The following is a 23264-nucleotide window of genomic DNA, read 5'->3' as shown; positions in this document are numbered from 1 at the left end:
CCTGCACTAGTGAAACTCAGTCTCTACCAGCTGAAGGGAGGAGGAGGATGCTTACCTGTGTTTGTTTTAAATGAGTCCTGTGTGGAAGTGCTGTTGAAGGCACTGCCTTGGGTGTACCAGGCTGTGTGGCCAGTCCCAGCCGTGTCTGTGTCCTATGTGCATCTAGGCACCAGACTGGGCTCCAGCTGTGGGGCACAAAGATCCTGGGCTGGAGTGGCTGTAGGAGAAGGCAACATTCATCCTTAGTAATGACTTTTTTCTTCTATTTTTGCATAAGAAGATTTAAGCTTTTAACTACTGGGACTGAGAGGTTAGGTAATAATTTGAGCAGAAGTCATGTAGATTAATTGTTATGACAGCTCTCATATGAGCACAATAGTCTTTAGATGTACCTTTAGATTTGCAAATATGGAAAAAGATGCTGGAGTAATCAAGGACAACACGTTTGCTATGTCAAGTTGATGGGTAACAATTGATCAATATTTTCCACCTAGTTATTTCCTCCTACAGTCCACAGAATAGAAACAGTTTGGCTGTAGGACACTTTGTATATACTCTGTGTATGTAAACCAAGGAATGTGACTTACTGTAGAGAAGCCTCTGCTGACTCTACAGGTCTTTTCTGCTTGCTAGGTCATTTTTGACCAGATACCCTCAAAAGAGCAGACACTGTCCTTCCAATGTCCTTAAAAATTACACTAGAGTGAAAAAGTTCAGAAGCTCCAGAAAATATTAAAGGAAGCTTGAGGTAAAAATGTCTCTAATAACCCCAATTAACAACAAAAGCACTATTCTTATATACTTTTCAGCTGTTCATTCTTCCAAGCAATGTCACTTCTTACTGCTCTTTTCCCTAAGTATTCAATAAATATAGCAGTATTGGGAGCATTAAAGTAACACTAGGCAATCTCCTAATGTATTTTGCAGTATTTTTCCCTTTATCCTGAATCCATGCATTGTTGTCATAACCATCATGAGAAAGCAAGCTCTGCTAGTCATAAGGAGTGTGAACCCTCATTCCATTTGCATGAATTTACACAACTTAATATTCCTTGGATTTATATCAGTGGATTAATTTTCACTGATCTTGAGCTTCATATCTCACTATTTCCTCCTTAAAAGAATGCAAGTAGCTGATAATTCACCTCTCTGTAGTAACTAGAGCACATGTATAATTTTTTTCTCCTCCCTGAAACTCTTCAAAGTCTGAACTCAGATTTTTCAGACTGTCTGTAACAGATATTTGTGCAAAGGTGTAACATCACTTTTACAGCTATGCCATAATATAAAATTTTTAGATAGCCTAAAATTACTAGTTTACTGCCTTTCTTTTCTTTGTCATATCGTATGCAAGTAGGTCTGGATGTCCAAGTTTGTGCTCTGATTAGTGTGAACAGCAATGCTGTTGAAACCATTACGTATCAACTGAACAGATGTCAGAAAAGCCTTATGTATGCATACATGTATATTTAAAATACAATTATATGCTTTATATTTATCTAGCTGATAAATATGAATGCATAAAGACATACATATATATGCACATCTATATTTTTTTATATATATATATATTTAATTTCTGAGTCAGTCATCATTCTCAGGCTTTTTACTTAATGCCGTTCTACAAAGGACTGGTTTACTTGACATCCCTTTATGCTATTGAGCGTTTCTGCTCCATCCATTGGACTGTGCTTGCCCAAGGTTTTATAAAGCAGCAACTGATTCAGATAACAGGGGCAGATTCCAAGGCTGAGAAACACATTAAGATCTTTGGCAGAAGAATGTGTAATGTGACGAAGATCTGAAGCACAAGGTGTGCAAAGCCTTGCAACAGTCATTGGTTACTCTTAGCCTCCAAGTTTGCTTTTGTGAACTTAAACGACTTGTCCTCCTCAAGAAATTAATAAGTGAATCTCATTAGTAATTGTTTACAACTGCATCTTGAGGTCACTCTGAACTTCTAAGGGACTGATTCCTCCAACACAAATTTGATCATAAACTTCTTTACTGCCAGAAAATAAATCCTTGACTTCTTTAGAATCTAGACTTAAGAACAGATATAAAATGTTGAATTTAATAGACTGTCCACTGCCAGATTCAGCTAGATGAGTTAAAAAGCTGAAATTCTTATGAAGATATTAATGAGAATAATATTAAAAGTGTCCTAAGTGTTAGTAGGTGCAAGATCGTCTTCTACTCCCATGAAAGCAATACAAAGAAATATCCACCTATTCCTGCCAACCAGCAATCTGCTTACTCTTCCTGTCATCACAACTGCTTTTCTGAAGTATGTAGGAAAACTATAGACATTACTAAGGAACTGGACTGACACATACCTTCTGCCTTGTTCCATGAAGTTGACATCCTGTGAATGGAGCACAGATCTTCCCATGGAGTTAAATTACTCCCATAGAGCTCCTTTGGATTTGGAAAGAAAAAAAAAATGCACAAGACAAAACAGATTATAAATTTTCAGCAGCAGCTTATTCTCTTTTCTCTGTCTAGCTGTAGTATTTCCCATCTGAAACTTAGCAGGGTTACCATTTTTGAGCTCCTTTGCTTATCAAGGTGAAAGATATTTTATTATTGACACCCTTTAGCTTTAGGATCATAGAAGCTTTCCTGGGGTAATGTTCTTTGGTGTTCCTTTTTCCTCATTCATTGCTCACCCTATGATGGATCAGCTACCATGGTAGTCTTTGGCCATGACACTTGTCATCTAAGGGAATGACTATTTGGAGTTATTCCAGCTTCCATTTTATTGATGCTAATAATAAAAAATCAAGGGTATCCTTTCCATACTAATACTATGAAGATTCCTGATCTTTCTCTCCACTTTGTCGCTTCTGGGCCCACCTACCTCTCTACCTTCTGCAGCCTGCAGGTTAAAAAGGATGTTGATGAATAGGAAAGGGTTGGAGGACTGAGTAAAAAACAAGAATTTGTTCTAAAATAGTGGAGTTAATCTTGTTTAGCTCTTCAAAGGAAGGCTAGTGATGCACTAATAAATACAATCACAATGGCCTCTGCAATGTAGCAGACGAAACAGTAACAAACCAGCATTTGAAACTCAAAGGGATTTTGAGGGGAGGAGAGGGAATAAGCTGCAGCTTCATATGGGGAAAAAATAACCAATGGAAGAACTTAGCTAGGAGAGTAGGGCAAGTCTTTCGGTTTCTTTTTTTATTTGTTTCTTTTCCTGGAAGAGATGTCTATTTTAAACAGCATTCAGAGAAATCCAAGAGTTCATGTTACACAGGAGTCACAGTAGATGACAGCAGTGGCCATTTCTGTATTTATCACATCTTAGTGTACTTAGAGATGTGTAAAAATTGCATTCAGTACTTTTTACTCTCTTGCAATTTCTGTTGGGAGCCACATGGCAGTTACTCATTTGCTGAACAGTAGCTGAAGACAGTTAAGGTAAAACTTTCACAAATGGTCCTTCATTAGGAGCACTCATGACAACTTGATTTATTGGTGTATCCTAGGGTAGGTAGTCTGATTAGCTGCTGGACTTTGACATATCATCTTTTTACTCATGGGATCTCTGAAATATACTTTCCCACATTTTCTCTCCTCCAGTCAACTATTTATGAGATGCCTGATTTGTTCTATGTGACAATCATTGTTCTAACCTTACCATGTCTAAACACACAAAACAAACTCAGACATATAGACATGAACTAAGTGACTATTAATGTAACCAAATATATATATACCTATATATATATATATTTATTTTATTTTATTTTTTAATTTAACCTATATTTTAGTTCTAAATTGTCTGGCCCCAAGAGGTGTTTTGCTAACTCTACTCTTCTGGCAGAGATCTTCCTTGGAGAGGTTAAAAGACAGGGCAACCTGATCAAAGCTGGTCCTTCCTCTAGCAGAGGTACCTTCCAACCTGAGTTATTTTATAACAAGTTTATGGACCAGAAGGAAAAATTCATGGCCAAAGTCAGGCTCCATTTCCAAGAGTCTGAATTCAGATTAATTTGCTCTAAATAGTAGGCTAGGTACCTGTGACTCAAATTTGGCCATACACACTTACTGCACTCCAAAGAGAAAAACAAATGCAAAAGATCTGGCTGCTGCAGTAGCTGACTCTGGAAAGACTGCAGATACTGGTGATCAGATAAGGCCTTTCACAGTAACTTGTATGGCTAGCACTCAGACCTGAAATCCAGAAGGTATTTTGTGGTGAATTACTATTCTCTGAAAATATTTCTCCCCTTACAAACTCTTGCAGTTCTTCAGTAATACTGATTCTGACACAAAAGTTTCAAAGTGATAAATCAGGTAAAATTAAAGTCTCAACTGAGTATACAATTGTTAAATTTAACATTTGTGATAGTCTGTGAACACAATGGAATAATATAAAGGATATAATATTATAATATTGCTGTCTAAGGGTTATGATCTGGTAGCAATAACTGAGACATGGTGGGACAGCTCACATGACTGGAATGTGGCTGTCGTGATCCGCGACCTATTATATCTCCTTTTTGGAGTGTATTTAGCTTGTCAGGATCTGCTGAGAGGTCTGCACATGGCGATCGCTTCTCACAGAAGATCAGTGAGCTTTGGCACTGAATTTTCGAGTGAGTAACTTGCTCAGTGCTTACTAATACTTCCAATAACAGCAGCCAATCCCCAATTAGAATTTATGAATGCACTGTTTATTGTGGGGAAAACAAAGCAATTTGGGGGCAGGAGATTCAAAAAGGGTAAGTAAAGCAAGCATTAAATAACAAGAACTTATGTCTTAATACTTATATATGGGTACACCCTGTTTACACACCTTATTTACTTATTTATGAGGGAAGGAGGAGGAGGGATATGCCCAGTTTTAGAATCTGAGGTGGTAGGAGTTGGTCTCACCACAGTGTTAGCTGCAAACAATGCAGGCAGGCTGGCAGGAAGAGCTGCGGCGATGGGACGGGACGAGCTGGGTCAAGCCGGGTCTGGCTGGAGTGAACCGGAACCAGGCGAGAGCTTCCAGTCATGGCTCCGCCCCCGCAGCAGCTGCCCAATGTTCAGGCATTGGAACATGCTGCCCAGGGAGGTGGTTTACTCACCATCCCTGGATGTGTTTAAAGGTCATCTAGATGTGGCACTTGGGAACATGGCTTAGTGCTGGACTTGGTAGAGTAGGGTTAATGGTTTCACACAATGACCTTGAAGGTCTTTTCCAACCTAACTGGATGAAGCTCCAATCAATGTGGTCTGACTCTGTGGATGACCTTGCTTAAATGGGAGATTGGACCAGCAACCTCCTGAGGTCCTCTCCACCATTAACTATCTTCTGATACCATCATCCTTCTGATTTACAGCTTCTATATGCCCCTCTATCTTTTAAAAAATAATTTGGACTTTGTGCAATATTGTTGCACTGAAATGAGACCTACTTCAGGGAAGGGCTGTGAAGTGCGTTATTTTCAGTTTATTGAGAAGACAAGCAGAGACATACATTTCCATATTCTGAGGGACAGAGCTGACAGAAAGCCCTATGACACCAATATGGATTACACAGAGAAACTGGAAGAAAATTAATTACCCCTTCGTATAGATTTAAATACAGAAAATTCATTTAAAGATTGAGTCATTCACTGCAGGAGGAAAAGAAGACGGAATATTAAACATCCAGCTTTAGATTTCTGAACTTATTACTAAGGGGGTTTTATTATCATTTAGAGATTTCAGCAATGGGTATTTGTTTATGGAAAAAAAATGCCAAAATAAAGCATGAGAACAGTGAGTGCTCTCCACTCCACGCAGTACTATAAGCTTGTTGATATGACGGTATCTATATGACAAGCTGTCTCTTCAGGTTCACAGAATTTAGCTAAATGTACAGTTAGGCAGTAGAAGACATAAACTATCCTCAAGAAATATCATCTTTAGTTTTAAAATAATGGTTTTACACATGCCCTGAAAAAAAGGACAGATTTCTAACCTTATATGATGCAAGAGAAAAGAGACAGTTACAAAGTAGGACTTGTGTCATCTGTTAGAATGGCACTGTGGTGTTTGAAGTTCCAACTGCAGTGAAAGCTCTAGTTTCATCAGCCAGAATTCCTTCTAGAATGACAAGAGATGAAAGCAGTTCCGTCTTGTCATCCATGGATCTGGCACAAATGCTCTGCTCAGCATTAGAGATACTGAAGGACACCTAGGCACAAATGCAAAACTGTCAGATTCCTCCTGATTTTCCCCTTCTAAACCTTCATGTCTGTCACCTAGGGAGAGTATGTTCTCTGCTTAGCACCTGGCCATCAGTGCCACATACGATTTGGATCAAAAGATTCATGTCTGTTTCTTATGAAAAAAACAGATTAATGCCACAGAGAAGATTTGAGGAGATAGGAGAACATACAGGGAAACTTAATAAATATTGTCTATTCCATTTGTTCTTTTAGAAGTTCTAGTGCCTTTCTGTAATTTTCCATATGTATTTGTGTAGTTGACTAGTGTCAACTCTCAGTGCAAAGCAAACTTGGGATTTATTCTCTAACAGATCTATATGTATAGCTTTGAACACATCACTGTTTTTCTTATTTACACATGCATATGAGAAGCAAGGAAATCTAGAATTTCATTTATTTTCCTAGTGATCCCAATGACCAAAACAACAACTGTTAACTGGAAGATAATCAACCTGTATCAAGGCTGGGATAAAAAAAATGTCATGTCAAGCTAATGAACAACAATTAATTTTTGCCATAAACAAGTGTAGCTTTATTTTCAGTGAACATGTTCTGTTTACTCTGCTGATGGACTTAACCTTATACATGTTGTATTACAATCAGCCATTTTCAAACTAAACTTTTTAAATTAACTGATTCCTGCTCCCTGTTGAGAGGCCACTGTATTACATTATTTTCTACTGTCACGTTATTTTATATTGTATCTACTTCCTTTGTCTTTTACCTCTTCAATCTGCAATTATATGTGTGTGGGGTTTTTTCCCTATAATAGTTACTTCCAAACTTCAGGCTATTAATCTGTACAATCTCTCAGAGGTTCCTAGAGACCACCCTGCATCTTCAACCTCAAGTTTCTAATTGAAATTCTTGTAAGAGCAATAGGCTTCTATTTACCAGCTACATATTTCTGTAGCATCTCTTCATGACCCACTGAGAATCCTGGGACTATTGGAGAGAAATCACTGTTTTACTGTTTTATGTGCCAAATGTGTTTGTTCAACTGATTAGATTTTCTTTATCATATTGATTATATCATAGTTCCATTCACCTAGTAGTTTAAAGGAGGACAAGTGCAGACAGGGGAGCAAAACCATTTCTCTCTAACAGACCAGAAATGAGTGTGTTCAAAGTAGTAGAGATTTAATACTGTACTTATTTAAGACATCAAGAACATAAACAATACTTCAGTGTAACCTCATGCATCAAATAATAAGATAGCTGGGTTAGGTGATTAAACACAAATGAGATATTTTCATCTGCAGTAGATTTCACTGCTATTTGTGTAGATTCTAAACACTAAAATATATGAGTGTATCTAAATTTTCTACATTAAGCCAGGATATGTCCCAAAAATTACTGCTATAATTGCAATACAGTAGAGCCTTACTATTCTGGGAGTTCAGGACTTGCTTGTTTCTTCCATCCCTCTCACTATTTGTACATTAGAAACTAATGTTCTGAGGGGAAAACAATAAAAAAATAAAAATCGGTGCTCCTTCCACTTTCATTTAGGAATCTTCTATAACTTTTGTACATATATCCCATCATAGGTATCTATTAAGTTCCTTTTCAGCTCTACTTAAGAGAAATAAGAAACACTGGACTAACTTGGAAGTTTTAAAATAACGGTGGCATTTAAAATAAAGGACTTAGCAGGCAGAAGCACTCCAGCTGCATCTGTGAGGTTGAGGAGCAGGTTTAAATGATAGCAGTTATCTTTTGTGCTGTCTGCCTGAAATCAATACCTACCCAAAGTCTTTGCTTTGCTTTGACATTACAGATGTTTCTAGAAAGGAATTAATTTCCTAACTCTTTATAAAGTCAATGATTTAACACAGGTGCATAACAAAATCATTTCCATTTCTTCCTTGTTATTTTGAAAGCATTTTTCTTCCACTGAAACAATAAATTTGAAATGTTAGCTGCTTTAATGTATGCTGGATTCAGTCCGCTAGTCATCTGAAGCTAGACATCTAATGGTGGTGGCGTGTCTGCTACCCTGTTTTCTCCAGTAAGTTTCGTCTCAAGGTGTAGAAGATAAGATTGTCTAAGTATTACTCAGTCTTAGCAGTCTGCATATATACAAGAATCACCAAACAGGTAGGCAAGAGTTCATCACACTGTAAAGTTCTTTTAGAAGTCAATGTAAAATCCTTTAATATGTATAACTTTTAGATTTTCTATACTGCAAAACAATATGAAACACATTAGGTATAAAATTAGGTGTGTATATCCAAGTTGTTTTAAATCTAATGTTACTGTCTTTGTCAGTAACAGTATCCTACAACACAATTAGCACCACAACAAGAAAGTCCTTGAGATTAAAGGCTGAATTTTCTTTTATTGGAAAATGTTCGGAAAAATACTACACTAGTGTCCTGATCTGTGTATCATTTAAAAAAACTGGTTAGGTCACTTCTGTACTGACAAGAATTAAAAATTGATGCTTCACCTTTTACTAATCAAGAGCCAACACAGTTAAGGGATTTTATGCTAGCCTTTGAAATTTCTTACATGTATGGGAGGAATCCTTTTCCATCTTCTACTCAGTTTTACCAGGGCATCATAGACAAAATAATATTGATAAAACAATCTGAAGGTCAAGGAAATAATGAAGTGCTTCTAAATGCACTTTATTAATTCTTTAATGTCAGAAATCTACACTACAGGCAGCTGCAACCCAACTAATTTTTTTTTTATTCCCTGGTTAATCCACTGCACTACTAAGATGCAATTCATTCATGTCAAATTGGCATCTACAGTAGGTCAAATGAATCAAGACTTTGAAGTGTCTATTTCTAAAGAAATAGCAGGTTCACTGGCTCTGATGCAGATATGAGGCAACTTCATCCCACACTGAGAATAAAATTCAGCACACACAAGTATTGCTTTTGTGGTGACATGTTAGGATAAAAGAACTCATCTATATTCCAAGCAAAAAATAATTCCCCAAAAATAGGGATACCTATTTAAAATGTTGTTCTAATACATTCACAGCTACAGTCCCTAGTCCTCATGGGAGATTTTAACTACCCCAATATCTGCTGGAAGACTCACACAGCCAGCCTTTCACAGTCTAGGGGGGTCCTCCAGTGCATTGATGATAACTTCTTAATGCAAATGGTGGACAAGCCAACTAGAAGAGGAGTGCTGCTGGATCTTGTACTAACCAACAAGGAGGGCCTTGTTGAAGCAGTGGTGGTCAATGGCAGCCTTGGCTGCAGTGATCATGAGATGGTGGAGTTCAGGATCCTGTGTGGAAGGAACAGAATACCCAGTAGGATCAGTACCCTGGACTTCCACAGGGCAAACTTTGGCCTCCTCAATCAACTGTTAAGGGGAATCCCATGGGACAGGGTGCTAGAAGATAAAGGGGCTCAAGATAGCTGGTCAACATTCAAGGACCACTTCTTGAAAGCACAGGATCAGAGTGTCCCAATGGTTAGGAAATCTAGTAAGGGTGCTAGGAGACCTGCATGGTTAAAAAAGGAACTACTGGGCAAACTTAAGTGGAAAAGGAAAATCTACAGATCATGGAAGGAGGGCCTGGTCACTTGGGAGGAATATAGGACTGTTGTCAGAGGATGTAGGGAGGCAATTAAGAAAGCTAAGGCCTCCTTGGAACTTAACCTTGCAAGTCAGGTTAAGGATAATAGAAAGGGCTTTTTCAAATACATAGGATCATGGAAGGAGGGGCTGGTCACTTGGGAGGAATATAGGACTGTTGTCAGAGGATGTAGGGAGGCAATTAGGAAAGCTAAGGCCTCCTTGGAACTTAACCTTGCAAGTCAGGTTAAGGATAATAGAAAGGGCTTTTTCAAGTACATAGCTAGCAAAACTAGCAATAGAGGCAATATTGGCCCATTGAGGAATGAGGTGGGAGCCCTGGTGACAGAGGATATAAAGAAGGCAGAGGTGCTGAATGCCTTCTTTGCCTCTGTCTTCACTCCTGCAGGGTCTCCCTATGAGCCCCAGATTCATATAGCCCCAGAAGAAGTCAAGATAGAGGAAGAGTTTGACATGGTAGATGAGGATTGGGTTAGGGATCAGTTGAGTAATCTGGACATCCATAAATCAATGGGTCCAGATGGAATGCACCCAAGGGTGCTGAGGGAGCTGGCGGAGGTCATTGCTAGGCCACTCTCCATCATCTTCAGTAAATCATGGGCAACAGGTGAGGTGCCTGAGGACTGGAGGATAGCAAATGTCACTCCAGTCTACAAGAAGGGCAAGAAGGAGGACCCGGGTAACTATAGACCGGTCAGCCTCACCTCCATCCCTGGAAAGGTGATGGAACAACTTGTTCTTGTGACTATCTCCAGGCACATCAAGGACATGGGGGTCATCAAGAGCAGTCAGCATGGTTTTATCAAGGGTAAATCATGTTTGACTAACCTCATAGCCTTCTATGAGGAAATTACTAGGTGGATAGATGATGGTAGAGCGGTAGATGTGGTTTATCTTGATTTCAGTAAAGCATTTGACACCGTCTCCCACAGCATCCTTGTGGATAAGTTGATCAGGTATGGGTTTGGTGACCAGGAAGTGAGGTGGATTAGGAACTGGTTGAAAGGAAGGAGTCAGAGAGTTGTAGTCAATGGGGTAGAATCTGGTTGGAGGTGTGTTACTAGTGGAGTCCCACAAGGGTCGGTGCTGGGACCGGTGTTGTTCAACATCTTCATCAACGACCTGGATGAGGGTATAGAATGTACCCTCAGCAAGTTTGCTGATGACACTAAGCTGGGAGGAGTGGCTGACACACCAGAAGGCTGTGCTGCCATTCAGAGAGACTTAGATAGGTTGGTGAGTTGGGCGGGGAGAAACATGATGAAATTCAACAAGGGGAAGTGCAGAGTTTTACATTTGGGGAAGAACAACACCATGTCCCAGTACAGGTTGGGGGCTGAACTGCTGGAGAGTAGTGTAGGTGAAAGAGACCTGGGGGTCCTGGTAGACAGGAGGATGACCATGAGCCAGCAATGTGCCCTTGTGGCCAAGAAGGCCAATGGCATCCTGGGGTGCATTAGAAAGGGTGTGGTTAGTAGGTCAAGAGAGGTTCTCCTCCCCCTCTATTCTGCATTGGTGAGGCCACATCTGGAGTATTGTGTCCAGTTCTGGGCCCCTCAGTTCAAAAAGGACAGGGAACTGCTCGAAAGAGTCCAGCGCAGAGCTACGAAGATGATTAGGGGAGTGGAACATCTCCCTTATGAGGAAAGGCTGAGGGAGCTGGGTCTCTTTAGCTTGGAGAAAAGGAGACTGAGGGGTGACCTCATCAATGTTTACAAATATGTAAGGGGTGAGTGTCAGGGGGACGGAGTTAGGCTTTTCTCAGTGATGACCAGTGATAGGACAAGGGGTAATGGGTGCAAATTGGAGCATAGGAGGTTCAAGGTGAATAACCAAAAAAAAAGTTTTTGCTGTGAGAGTGACAGAGCCCTGGAACAGGCTGCCCAGGGAGGTTGTGGAGTCTCCTTCACTGGAGACATTCAAAACCCACCTGGATGAGTTCCTGTGTGATGTACTCTAGGTGACCCTGCTCTGGTAGGGTGGGTTGGACTAGATGATCTTTCGAGGTCCCTTCCAACCCCTAGGATTCTATGATTCTATGATTCAAAGTTATTTGCATAAAAATAAATTTTAAAAATACTTTATCAGTGTTAACATTACACTGTTACCTTTAAGTATAATCACATATGAATCTCCTCAATGACTAAGTCACTCGTATTTAGTCACATTACCATTCATATTACCTTTGGTTACCTTTGTTTAATATTTGGTAGGCCATAGACATTTATGACATTACATTATCTGAATCAGTAATTGTAAATATTCTGGCATGACAATGTGCTTGGGATGAGCCTAAACACAGTTAATTTTAATCTGCAATTCATGCTTATATTTTTAACTGGAAACATGTAATATTTAGTAACAACTGACTTGGGGGAAAAAAATTAGCGTATGCTACCACTGTAGTTGTTCTTGTCAATAATTTTCAATTACACTGATAAAAATTCCATTACCTGTCCTTAGAGTATGAAACAAAATGGGTTACAATGAATGAAACAAAATAATTTATATTAAATTATATTGATAGTGTGGATGCAATTCTGCTCAAGTATTTAGGTACCATATTTTAAAACAGCAGTCCTTTAAATGAGATTTCATCAATCATTACTGAAATGATGCCACTGCAGTAACCTTGTACCGTTTTCCCACACATCACTAACAAAGAATTTACCATTTTTTCTTTTATATCTTTTCTATTTTTCTTTTCTAAGTGTATCTATTGGTTTGCTATTATTTTTGTGTAAACAATTTATGCATGAAATTGATGTTTAAAATCTTATACCTTGGAATACACATATTTATGCCCATATTTAAATTAGTTTAGTATACCCACTGAGTTTAAAGGGACCAAGTAGTAAAATTAAACATATAACATTTACTTGTAAGATAAGCTAAACTGACTAGGACATTGATTCAGAAGCTCAGATATGTTCTTTTAAAAAGCCAGAATGGTGGAAAAGTCTTTTTCCTTTTCTCACTTTTAGCTTAATCAGAATTTATAAGTTTTTTCTTAAGCTTAGGCATTTATCACTATAAGATGTTTTCTGTAATGCAAATTAATCTCATAACTTTTCTCTAAAGCCTTTTGGATTTGTCAGCCTCTTTTTACAAGTATGCCATCAGAACAACATATCATGCTGATGTGACAGAGAAATTTTCAAAAGACCTGATTTTCAGACAGCAAAAACTCAGTCCTTTTTGGTAAAACCAACTATAACTCTCACTGGAGTGGGGAAAAACAAACTACTTTTGTAATATATAATGCTAACCATCTGGAACCCGGCAGGTATGAATAAGATATTCCTCATTAAATATGGTAGAATTGCATATGCAGAATTCCGCCTATTATTTTTTTGGTATTAAGGCTTTTTGGCTGTGTCAGATCCTTTGTAAATTTATATTCAGGAACAACTCTTTTGGCACCACTGAGGTTCCTATTCTGCTTGTTCTAAGCCTTTTGATCCCCTTTTGGGGACCATCTAACAATACTGCTGCAGAAAATACTGTTCTGTAAGTATTTAACCTGTGGATTTTTTCCTGATTTCCCTTTGATATTATTTACAATCCAAATAATTCTTTAGATTTTTTCATAATATTAAAATCTGACCATAATATTAAAATCTTAATTTCATAGTCTCTAATTATTTGGCCTACTACAGTATCAAGGCTAGACATTATTTTCAACACATTGTCACTTCTGTTTTCTGAATTTTCAGTTCCTTCATATACTGTATTCACTACTTGGAGAAACTTGGATTCTTTCCTTCTTGGTAGAAATATACTATGTATTTATTCTGCTCTACCAAAAGCACACCATATGTTTGAAATGGCTTTTAAGAATTTCCCCCCCATGTCCTCTTTTATGTCCGACTCTCTGAGTAACTGTCAAAACTCCTTTTTGATACCTTCCTACAAAGCCAGTCCCTAACAGGTCTGATTCCTTGTAACTGAGGAATAATATAGAGAATTCAAGTATTCAGGACTCCAGATATTCCCAGCCTGAGTGGTTTTTTTTGTTTGTTTGTTTGGTTTTCTTTTTAGCCTCTGATTAGTTATTTTTGTCCGTATGACTCAAGATCTGTGATTAATCATGAATTTAAGTCTTCCAAGTACCATCCGAATCACTAGTAGTGACCTTCCTGTGAGCAAGTTCAGCTGACTTAAATGAAAATATTTGCCTTCTAGGACTTTTAATTTTTTTTAAAAGATTGCATGCTCCTACAGTTAGGTATGGCTGCAGGCTTATAAAGCATTGTCAAACATTTGATTGTCTCATTTGTTATATGGTGAGCAGTCCATATGAGAAGAGAAGCTGTCCTGCTATTCTTCCCTACTCCATTAGTAATATTGTCCAACTACCCATAACTTCCAAATCAACAGCTTTCACAGCTGTCCTTGTGCTTAGTTTCAGTATTAGATGTCTGTGCCACTGTTACAGCTAGGACGTACTTGGTGATAATTTGTTTTGCCCTAGGAAGGTCAGTTAAAAGAGAAGCAATTATTAGATTGCTTAAAGAAATCAATCCATATGGTCAAGAATCTAACTGACTTAGTTCAGGAAAAATATTTTACTTTTATTTCTATTGATCAACTAGCAATAATATGTAACTGTGAAAAATGATAAAGGAGTTTAAATGATCAGATGAGCTGCTGAGGGATTGCTGCCTCTACGTTTCTAAAACAAAGACTGCAATTACTGTTTTGCACAACCTTGTTAGTCCATGGCAACCCACATAGTACTGCTGATGTATCTGTTTATATCCATGTCTTATGTAGGTGTCTCAGATAGGATATAATTTTGATAAAAAGCATAAAAGTCTTGAGAAAAAAGAGAGAAGAGGGGAGAGGCAAGAGAAGAGAGGGGAAAGAGAAGGAGAGGGGAGGACAGGATGGAAAAACTGCATATTAAACCTCTCTGGCATGTGGCAGGATTAGAGTGACACAGAAGAATAACTGTACATAGAATAATAATTACGAAGCCTTCTGCCAAGGTGTAATTTTAGTGATATTACAAATAAATAAATAAATAATGGTCCATTCATTGGCTACACATTAGATCAATAAATAAATGGTCAAAACACCTTCACAGGGTTTTTAATTGAAGTGTTCTTGTTTACAGATTGAAAAGGTTGAAGTACACAGCAATTTATAGTAACTCAGCTGACTGGTGGCAATTTATTTATCTTTGATGACTCTTACTTGTTCAATTACATGCTCATATCCTGAACTATGATTTACAGTGACTTGTATCATCTTGACATTAAGCAGAATACTATGCTCCAATATAAGCTGCCTTATTAAAAACATTTGGCATCATATGTAACAACCAGTTGCTACCTAGGAAATACTCTATGCTTGTAAGGCCTTCATTTCCAGTTGAGCTATTCAGCTAAGATCAAGGTCTTCCAGATTTACTCCTTGGATGTGTCCAAGCACTTATTTATTTTGTCACGATTGAATTTCTGGTCATATTGGATACCACAACTCTTACAGAAGAGCAAATAAATGATTTCTGGGAGATTATTACCTTCTTCTTCTTCTTTATGACAGACCAGAAAGGAAGTATAGATAAATTTATCCACATTGTTATAGTGAAAAGTCAGCACTGTGAAATGACTTGTCTAGAGAGGAGTCAGAATTGGATGTGTTGTATCTCATGGAAATGGTGTCTGTAAGCCTCCAGCTCTTATTGGAGTGTGGACAGTCATACCATTCTCCAAGGCCTAGATCTGAACAGCAGTTCAAGCATATGTAACTTGCAATTCTGAAATAATACCTCCATTTACACAAAACATGTTAGCCAGAAAAAAAAAAAATAAAAAATTAAAAAATTAAAAAAGAACAACCAAAACATTATCAAACAACTTTACATTGTTATCTTCAGAACAGGGACCTTAGTAGGTCAGGCGTTTGTTTTATTTTCTGCAGAGTCTTTGTCTTTACCACGTTTGCTGGATTTATGCCACTGAATAAAACTATCCATAAAGTTTAAAGTCTTTGCCTGAATTTGTAAATCTAGGTCCCCTTTGTAGTTAGTAAATAAAAATAATAAATTCCTGGATAGGATTAATATCTTCTTAAATTGGAGGGCTAAACTAGGTCAGATGAAACAAGCCATGGATATATGGTGGTATTCTGACAGTGTAGTATGAAAGAAGGAAGGCAGTCTCGATTGCAAAATCTGTGGAAGTTGTAAAGATTTTAATTTAGGTGACCTCAGCACCATCTCTTCTGAATCTGGGAAAGCTTACTTCTTTTGCCATCTTTTCCTGGTGATAATAATTTAGTATCATGTTTGTCTCATAAATTCCAGCTTTGGCAATGCCAGATATGGAACTTAAGGGATGCAGGAGAAAGGATCTTACAGGCTAAAGGTTTGCAGTGTTCTTCAGTACACATGAAAGTGAAGCCTTTATGTTATCTTTGGGACCAGAACCCAGGAACTGAAAGTATTAAATGTATATTAACAATGTTTTAGTCTCTAGTATGAATTAGCTCAATTAAATACAGAATATCTTATCCTTAATTACTTGTTCAGACAGAGTGGTCAGAAAATAACTAAAGTTGTTACAGATCATCCTTCTGTGAACCATGTGATCTCTACCAAGATTTTACAATAAACTGTAGGGAGGAGATAAGTTACTGCCAGTTCTACATGTCATCATTTGATAAGAAACTGCACTGTGCTCGTCATTCCATGTTTAATCATGCAAAATCCTAACTGGCATTGCTATCTTTAGTCACTAATTAAAGGAGGGAAAAGTCACATCTAGTTGAAGAAAGTTATAACAAATGAAATCATGTTTGCAATATATCCTTGAATATTTTGAAATACTGTAATTGAAAAAAGTGAGCAAAAGATCAAAGAAGAAAGAGGGGAGAAGCACTCATAAGCACAAACGGAAAAAAAAAAGAAAGTAGAATTATCAGTATCAGGCATACAGAATTTAAACAGGATGGTATGCCATTCAGTGCCAGGAAGGCGTATTAAAAACGATCCAAATAGAGAAGTGCATTTCTCAAGATGCAAATAACATTATGTAAAACCATGTGTATACAAAAAAATACATTGCATACATTACTTAAGTGAAAATCTATTCACTTAGAAGCTCTGAAAATAGCACAATTTATTGACCCACTTTATTTTGGTGATTAAATGTTGGACATTGTATTTGAAAACCTTTCCTTTCATTTCTCATTTGATGTTGGTTGTTTCTTTGTTGGATTGTAGCTGTTGCTTCTAAATGACAGATCATGAACAGAATGAGAGGACGAAGAAATCTTAACTATAATATTTCCACCTGGTTCTGTATTTTGCCTTGATATTATGCAGATATGAAAGACAGCTGAGAAGGATGCTGAAATAATTCTTGTGAGAATAGATGAAATCTGACAGACAAAGAATTATTGTAGTTAATTAATCATAACCATCAGCAACTGTAACCACAAACATCCCATATATTGTGCAATTAACATGGCAAGTTGAGTCATATAGAGGCTCTATAACTTTTAACACTATCTTGTTATTTTATTCTGTGTGTAAATATTTCTTCTTCTAACTTGCTTTGATCCAGTACTTCAGGATTTACGAGAGCAGAAAACCTACTGAAGTTCAGGGAGATTTTGGTATCTACAAATTCTCTTTCTTCTTCAAGGCTCTGGGAATAATTAAGGTTTATTGATGATGCTGATGGTGTTCACTGAGGGTATCAAAACTAGGTGCAACAAAATTAGATATTATTCAAAGCTCCCAATATCAATAAGACTCCTGAGATACCCTTCCATGAAGAGTTAGATTATATAAAAAATGAGTAGCTGGTCAAGAGAAAACTGTGGAGTAAGCATATTAATTTATATTTTATATAAAATCTATGGAGGATCACAGGTTGTGAATATTTTAATTTAAAAACAGCATTCCCTTTTAACAAGCGTAGCATAGTAAATAGAGGCAAATTCTATTTTTTCTCTTTTTTTTTTAAGAAGTTCTAATTTTCTAATTAATAAATTAATTATAAATAGCAAAATAATTTTGAAGGACATTTAACATGAAAAATATACTATGTTTCATACAAGAATAAATACATCCTTTTACAAAATTCTTATCTTTATTTCTTATCTTCACCAGAATAGGTAATTATTACTATAATAAATTATATTATCATAGCAGGTATTAGCCACATTTATGGAAACATGACTTGTCTATGATAGGAAATGTAGAAGGTACAAAAAAATGTTCTCTGAAGAGAAGCCAGCTAGATGAAAATGGACAATAAATAGGATAGTACTACTGACTGCATGGGACCATGTATTTTTTAATTGTTATCATATAGAAAAAGTATTTATATATAAATATGTTATTAAGGACACAAAAAAACCCCAAATTTTCTTTAGCTATAGTATTTCATAGTGAAACTTTAGTTCAGGGGTAATGAATCAATCGTGTTTACAGTATAGTTCATGCTGACAGCTTCGTAGAAAGAAAATTCTTTTTACAAGAACACACTCAAGGACTACCTTTGTTCAAAGATTCCTTAATGACTTCTACTTTTTTCTGAGAAAAAAACACGCATTATAGTAACTGAGAAATATCTTGGAAGCAGTTGATCTAAATTTAAGAAAATACATTATCTTGTGTCTTCTATTCATCATCTTTTACAGCTTCAGACAGGAGTGTTTAAGCTTTCTCCTGTGCCTCTCATCACCTTTTGCTGAAATTCCCTAAAATCACCTGCATAACCACCTGCCTTCCTTAAAAACCCTCAGTGAGTCAGCAGATATACAAAGACACAGAGTGGCTGGCATACAAGTGTGAAATATATCTTTGCTTCTCTGTACTCTCTCACTTTCACTCTTTTCTCATTATATTCTTGCACAGTAAATTCTTTGAGAAAAAGGGTTACCTTTTTTGGGTCATGTCAAGCTGATGATCCATGAAGTATTCAAAAGCTTTCTGGTAGTAAATAACAGCAGCAATGATAATAAGCATGATACATTCTGAAGTACTTGAATCTTGCCCTTATTTTGTCACCTAAAAGTCACACAATAATATGTTCAAAATGTATGTTTTTCCCATAATCGTGATGACATGCCATTTCTATCATAGCAAAACTTTTTTTCCCAGAGTTTCCTTTCACACCTTTTCTGGTTAACACCTTCAGTGTTAACAGTTACTCTTAGGTCCAATGAGTGACTCTAATAATATGACTTCACCTATTTGATCTGTATTCCTAGAAAATGGGTATAAATTGATACAAAATTATCTATTCATTTCTTTGGCCATCTTGGTATTCTGCGAGTATTTTATTTAATTAATCCAATTTAAAAGTTCCCTATGCAATTCTACATGTAATTTTTCTAATACCTACTTTTTATTCTTGTACGGCCTGTGTTTATGGACTATTACACACAACATTTTTATTCCCATTGCATATAGTAAACAGTTAAACCATGTTTTTTAATAAGGTTATAATAGAATTTTTAAAAACATATTTTGAATTTAATTCTTTTCCCTGTAAATCTTGCCTGTTTTAAAGAGCTACAATCCCAGCTCAGTCTATTTCTTAGTCCTGTGTTTCAGATACTAGGAGGGGAAGGCTGCCCTCTGTGTGGTGATAATGCAATGAATAAGTTTGTCCTTGGTTTGACAGACCTTGTATAGAGCTTTTTTTACCTTTTTAGAAAGAATATCACCTGCTTTATACTTCAGATATCTTCAGCATATGTCTTTAATCACTTTTATACCTATCACATGATGTTAATTTTAAACTCCATAATAAATTTGCACATAAAATAGTTTAAACTCACAGAATTGGGCTGGCAGAAGATGTTGCTCTACACCAGTCTAATTTCTACTTTAAACATAGTACGTGGTTTAAGTAACTGATAATGAATTGCAAAACCTTCCACAGCTCCCATGCTAGGATAATAAACAGTAATTGCCTAAAATTTAAAAAAATAAAAATAAAAATCTGTTTTTAATTTTTTATTTGATCCTAATTCATAGCAATCATCAGTAGACCATTCTCAGGGTCTAAAAAACATGCCCCTTCACTGCTGCCCTTATCAGCTGCAGCTACTTGATAAGCACAGAGAATGAATGACCCCTCCATGCATGCCTAAAAGGCAAACCACAGTGAAGGCAATTGAAAGACTCTTAAGTGGTAAAAACTACTCCAACTTTCCTACAAGTCCTTTTGACAGTGGCAGAGTATTTCCCCCTTTATTCTGTTCTTTATTAGTTGCTAGTAGCCTGCAAAGCTTTTCTGTTACTTTGACTGCCTTGAGATTTTCCTTGTTTATTTTCCATTACTCCTTTCACCTTCCACAGAAGTGTTTTGTTTTCTGTTGGATCTTATTTAAACTGATACTCTCTTGTGGTGAGTGCCATTCTTCCACAAGGCACATGAATATATATATGTGTGCTGAGAGAAACCCATACTTCAACTCCTTTCAGAATAGGGTTTGCCACTGCAGAGACAGCCATACTATCTGACAGCTGCTTTGGATCAGAGATCTGAATGCTTTTCCCAAGCTCATAACTTATGTCAACGATTGAGCTAATTACACCTGAAGTATAGGTGGGACATCCAGAAAGAATTGCACCAAGCCCATTTGATTTATTGTCTTGTATCTTCACTAGCTCTTCAATTTTTATACTGTTTCCTTTTCATAGCGGAGACCATTCCTGTGCCATGGGTTGTTCTCTAGTGACACTGCATAATATTTTTTGAATGTTACTGTTTTTTCTTTTAACAATGCAGACACTTGTGCTGCTCTTGCCACACACACTCCATCCAAAATGTTATTTGCATGTTTTGCATATAAATTTTAAACAATAGGTGTACATTAGAAATGGTGACTTAACTATACATTTTCAAATGGTTACGGGTGTTTGTCATATTAAAGAGCATGGAATTAATGTAGCTAAAACCCCAGGGATTAGAAAATAATATAATGGATGTTATAATCTCTGCTGCTAGCACTGAGATAAGGGTAAATAAATCTACTCTTTCAGGGCATAAGATGGACACCTGTGGAGCACAAAAAAAAAAAGGTATTTTCTTATCAATCAGCCATATATATCATCAGAATATGAAGGATAAACTCATTCTCTGTGGGGCTGTGTGACATGTCACACGTTACAGGTTTATACAGTAGCAAGAACACTGAACAGATGGCCAGCACTGCTGTGTGAGAGGTTACAGTCCCCACCTGAAAAGATGTATTCTGTACCTCCTTTATTTTATGATCAATTTTATTACATTTTTTTAAGTAAAAGGATAGGGTTTTCAATATTTTTTAGTAGCTGCCTTTCTTCTTTTTTTAATATGGCTAGACATGAAATGGCTGAGATTTGCAGAAAATTAATTAAATTTCCTTTTCATTTGATACTTCCACACTGGACTTACTATTTTAATGTGGGGGAACTGCAAACGTGATCCTTCACCTTTACTTCCTTTTAAGCTTTCCTACATTTATTTGTTTTACAGCTAAATACTTGCTTTTGTACCTCTTAATCCTTTTTTTTTTTTTTTTTTCTTCACTGTATGCTAACAAGAAATCCAATTCAGACCTAACGGAGAGTGAAAAAGTGCTGAAATTCAAAGGTCTTTGTTACTTTCCTTCTTAGGCTTGAAATTGATTGGTTTGAACAAATGGAAGCTTGAGTCACACATAGTACTTTTATGTTCAACTAAAAAAGGAGGTTAGTGTTCTTCATTTGGAGAAAAAAAAAAAACAACAAAACAAAACAATAGTTGTCCATCACAATGCACATACAAAACAGGAAATTGGGGAAAAAAAAAAAATCCTGAAGGTGCCAATAGTTAATTAGAAATTAGCATTTATTCACCTGAGGGAAAATCAGCAAAAAAAAAAGAAAATTTACATCTAATTATAGAGGGTACATAAATCATAAATTTCCCATTTTTGTGTTGACCAGCTTCCAGGTTGTGCATCACAAATAGTAAAAAATTAATATCAAGCTTGAAATCTTATAGCGCCAGGAAATAGAATATTTTACATTAAAATTAAAATATTTTATAATCCAGGAAAAATATGCAAATTATAAGCTTTGTCCAAAAAATAAAAAATCTTTTCCAAAATCAAAGATTTTTTTTTTTTTTTAAAGTCAATATACAGTGAAGTTCTTAATTTTTTTTAAAAATAAAAATGTTTCTGAAAATCCTGATTACTCATCTTCAGGCTTATAAGAGTTGCAGGAACAGTCTGTGAAAAGAAATCTCAGAGACTTTATTTAAAAACAGAAAAGATTGCTTCCCTGTCCCACTCACTAGATCACAGAATCACAGAATTGTGGATCATCTAGTCCAACCCCCCTGCTAGAGCAGGATCCCCTAGAGCAGATCACACAGGAACACATCCACGCAGATTTGGAATGTCTCCAGGGACTGAGACTCCACAGCCTCCCTGGGCAGCTTTTTCCAGGGTTCTGTTACCCTCAGAGTAATGAAGTATTTTCTCATATTCAGGTTAAATCTCCTGTGTACCAGTTTGTGATCATTATCCCTTGCTCTGTCACTGGACACCACTGAGAAGAGTCTGGCCCCATCGTCCTGACACCTGACCTCCTATAAGTGCCTATAGCTCTATTAGGCATGGAGGAAGATGTGGAGTTTCAGCGTATGACCAAGAACTTTCAGCTGAGTGCTGCTAAGAGAGTAATCTATTCAAACTGTTTGGTGTTTTCTGGCTCTTAGCAGCACCTTGGTCTGTATGCAGAAATGAACAGGTACAGCTATAGGTCACTGAACATCAAGGAGGGATGCTCCTACTGACTCCAGCTATTCATATTTCAGATCCTCTTTTAGTGCCTGCTGAAGCTTCAGTGTCCTTTTTAAAGGCATCTTTGTGTACCACTATTGCAGCTCTCTTCTTACTCTGCACCAGAGAGAAATGTCTCTAGAAAAATGATGAGGGAATAGAGGTCTTAGATGGCATTGTTGGCACTGTGGAATGGGTGAGACACCAGTCTGATGTCAAAACTGAGCTGTCACATCTGTTATGCTACATCAAATGTGAATTCAGGTCCAGTATTCCCTGTGGTAAATGGAGTAATCAGATCTTCCACTTGAGAGGCTTTAAATAAACACAATGAACTGTTCATAGCATTGCCTTACAGCATCGTTGAGAAGTTTTTTGTACAAAAAATGAAGTGTTCCTAGTTCACCTGATCGAGGGAAACTTTTGGAGGGAAAATATATTAACCCACAACTGGATTGTGTTTGCAGCATCAGAGAAATCAGAGATAAAGCATTGAAAGGGAGTAAGTGTGCTATAAACCAAATTTGGGTTTAGAATCAATGCAGTTGATTTTCTTTTCTTCTCCTCACAATGTGCCATGCACTGTCCAGATGACATAAGCAACATCATCGGTCTGGATACTAGCCAAGGTGTTCTCTCCACTTTTATTTCTTTTTTACACTGGGCATGAATCACTTCCCCTGGTGAAAAAAAAAAAAAAAAAAA

The 23264-nt window shown here is 36.9% G+C and overlaps 1 protein-coding gene across 1 annotated transcript in view; it reads left to right on the top strand.

Annotated features, from left to right (window-relative positions):
• The window catches only part of LOC104386771 (contactin-5-like), a gene marked incomplete at its 3' end in the record, with an annotated part of 128413 nt that overhangs the window by 40404 nt on the left and 64745 nt on the right, over positions 1–23264 (top strand). The gene's annotated exons all lie outside the window — the stretch shown is intronic.

This window comes from Chaetura pelagica, unplaced genomic scaffold (assembly GCF_000747805.2).
Source record: "Chaetura pelagica isolate M959 unplaced genomic scaffold, ChaPel_1.0 scaffold44, whole genome shotgun sequence".
Taxonomy (NCBI): domain Eukaryota; kingdom Metazoa; phylum Chordata; class Aves; order Apodiformes; family Apodidae; genus Chaetura; species Chaetura pelagica.
Note: the sequence above shows the minus strand (reverse complement) of the source record. Positions and strands in the feature narration are given on the sequence as shown.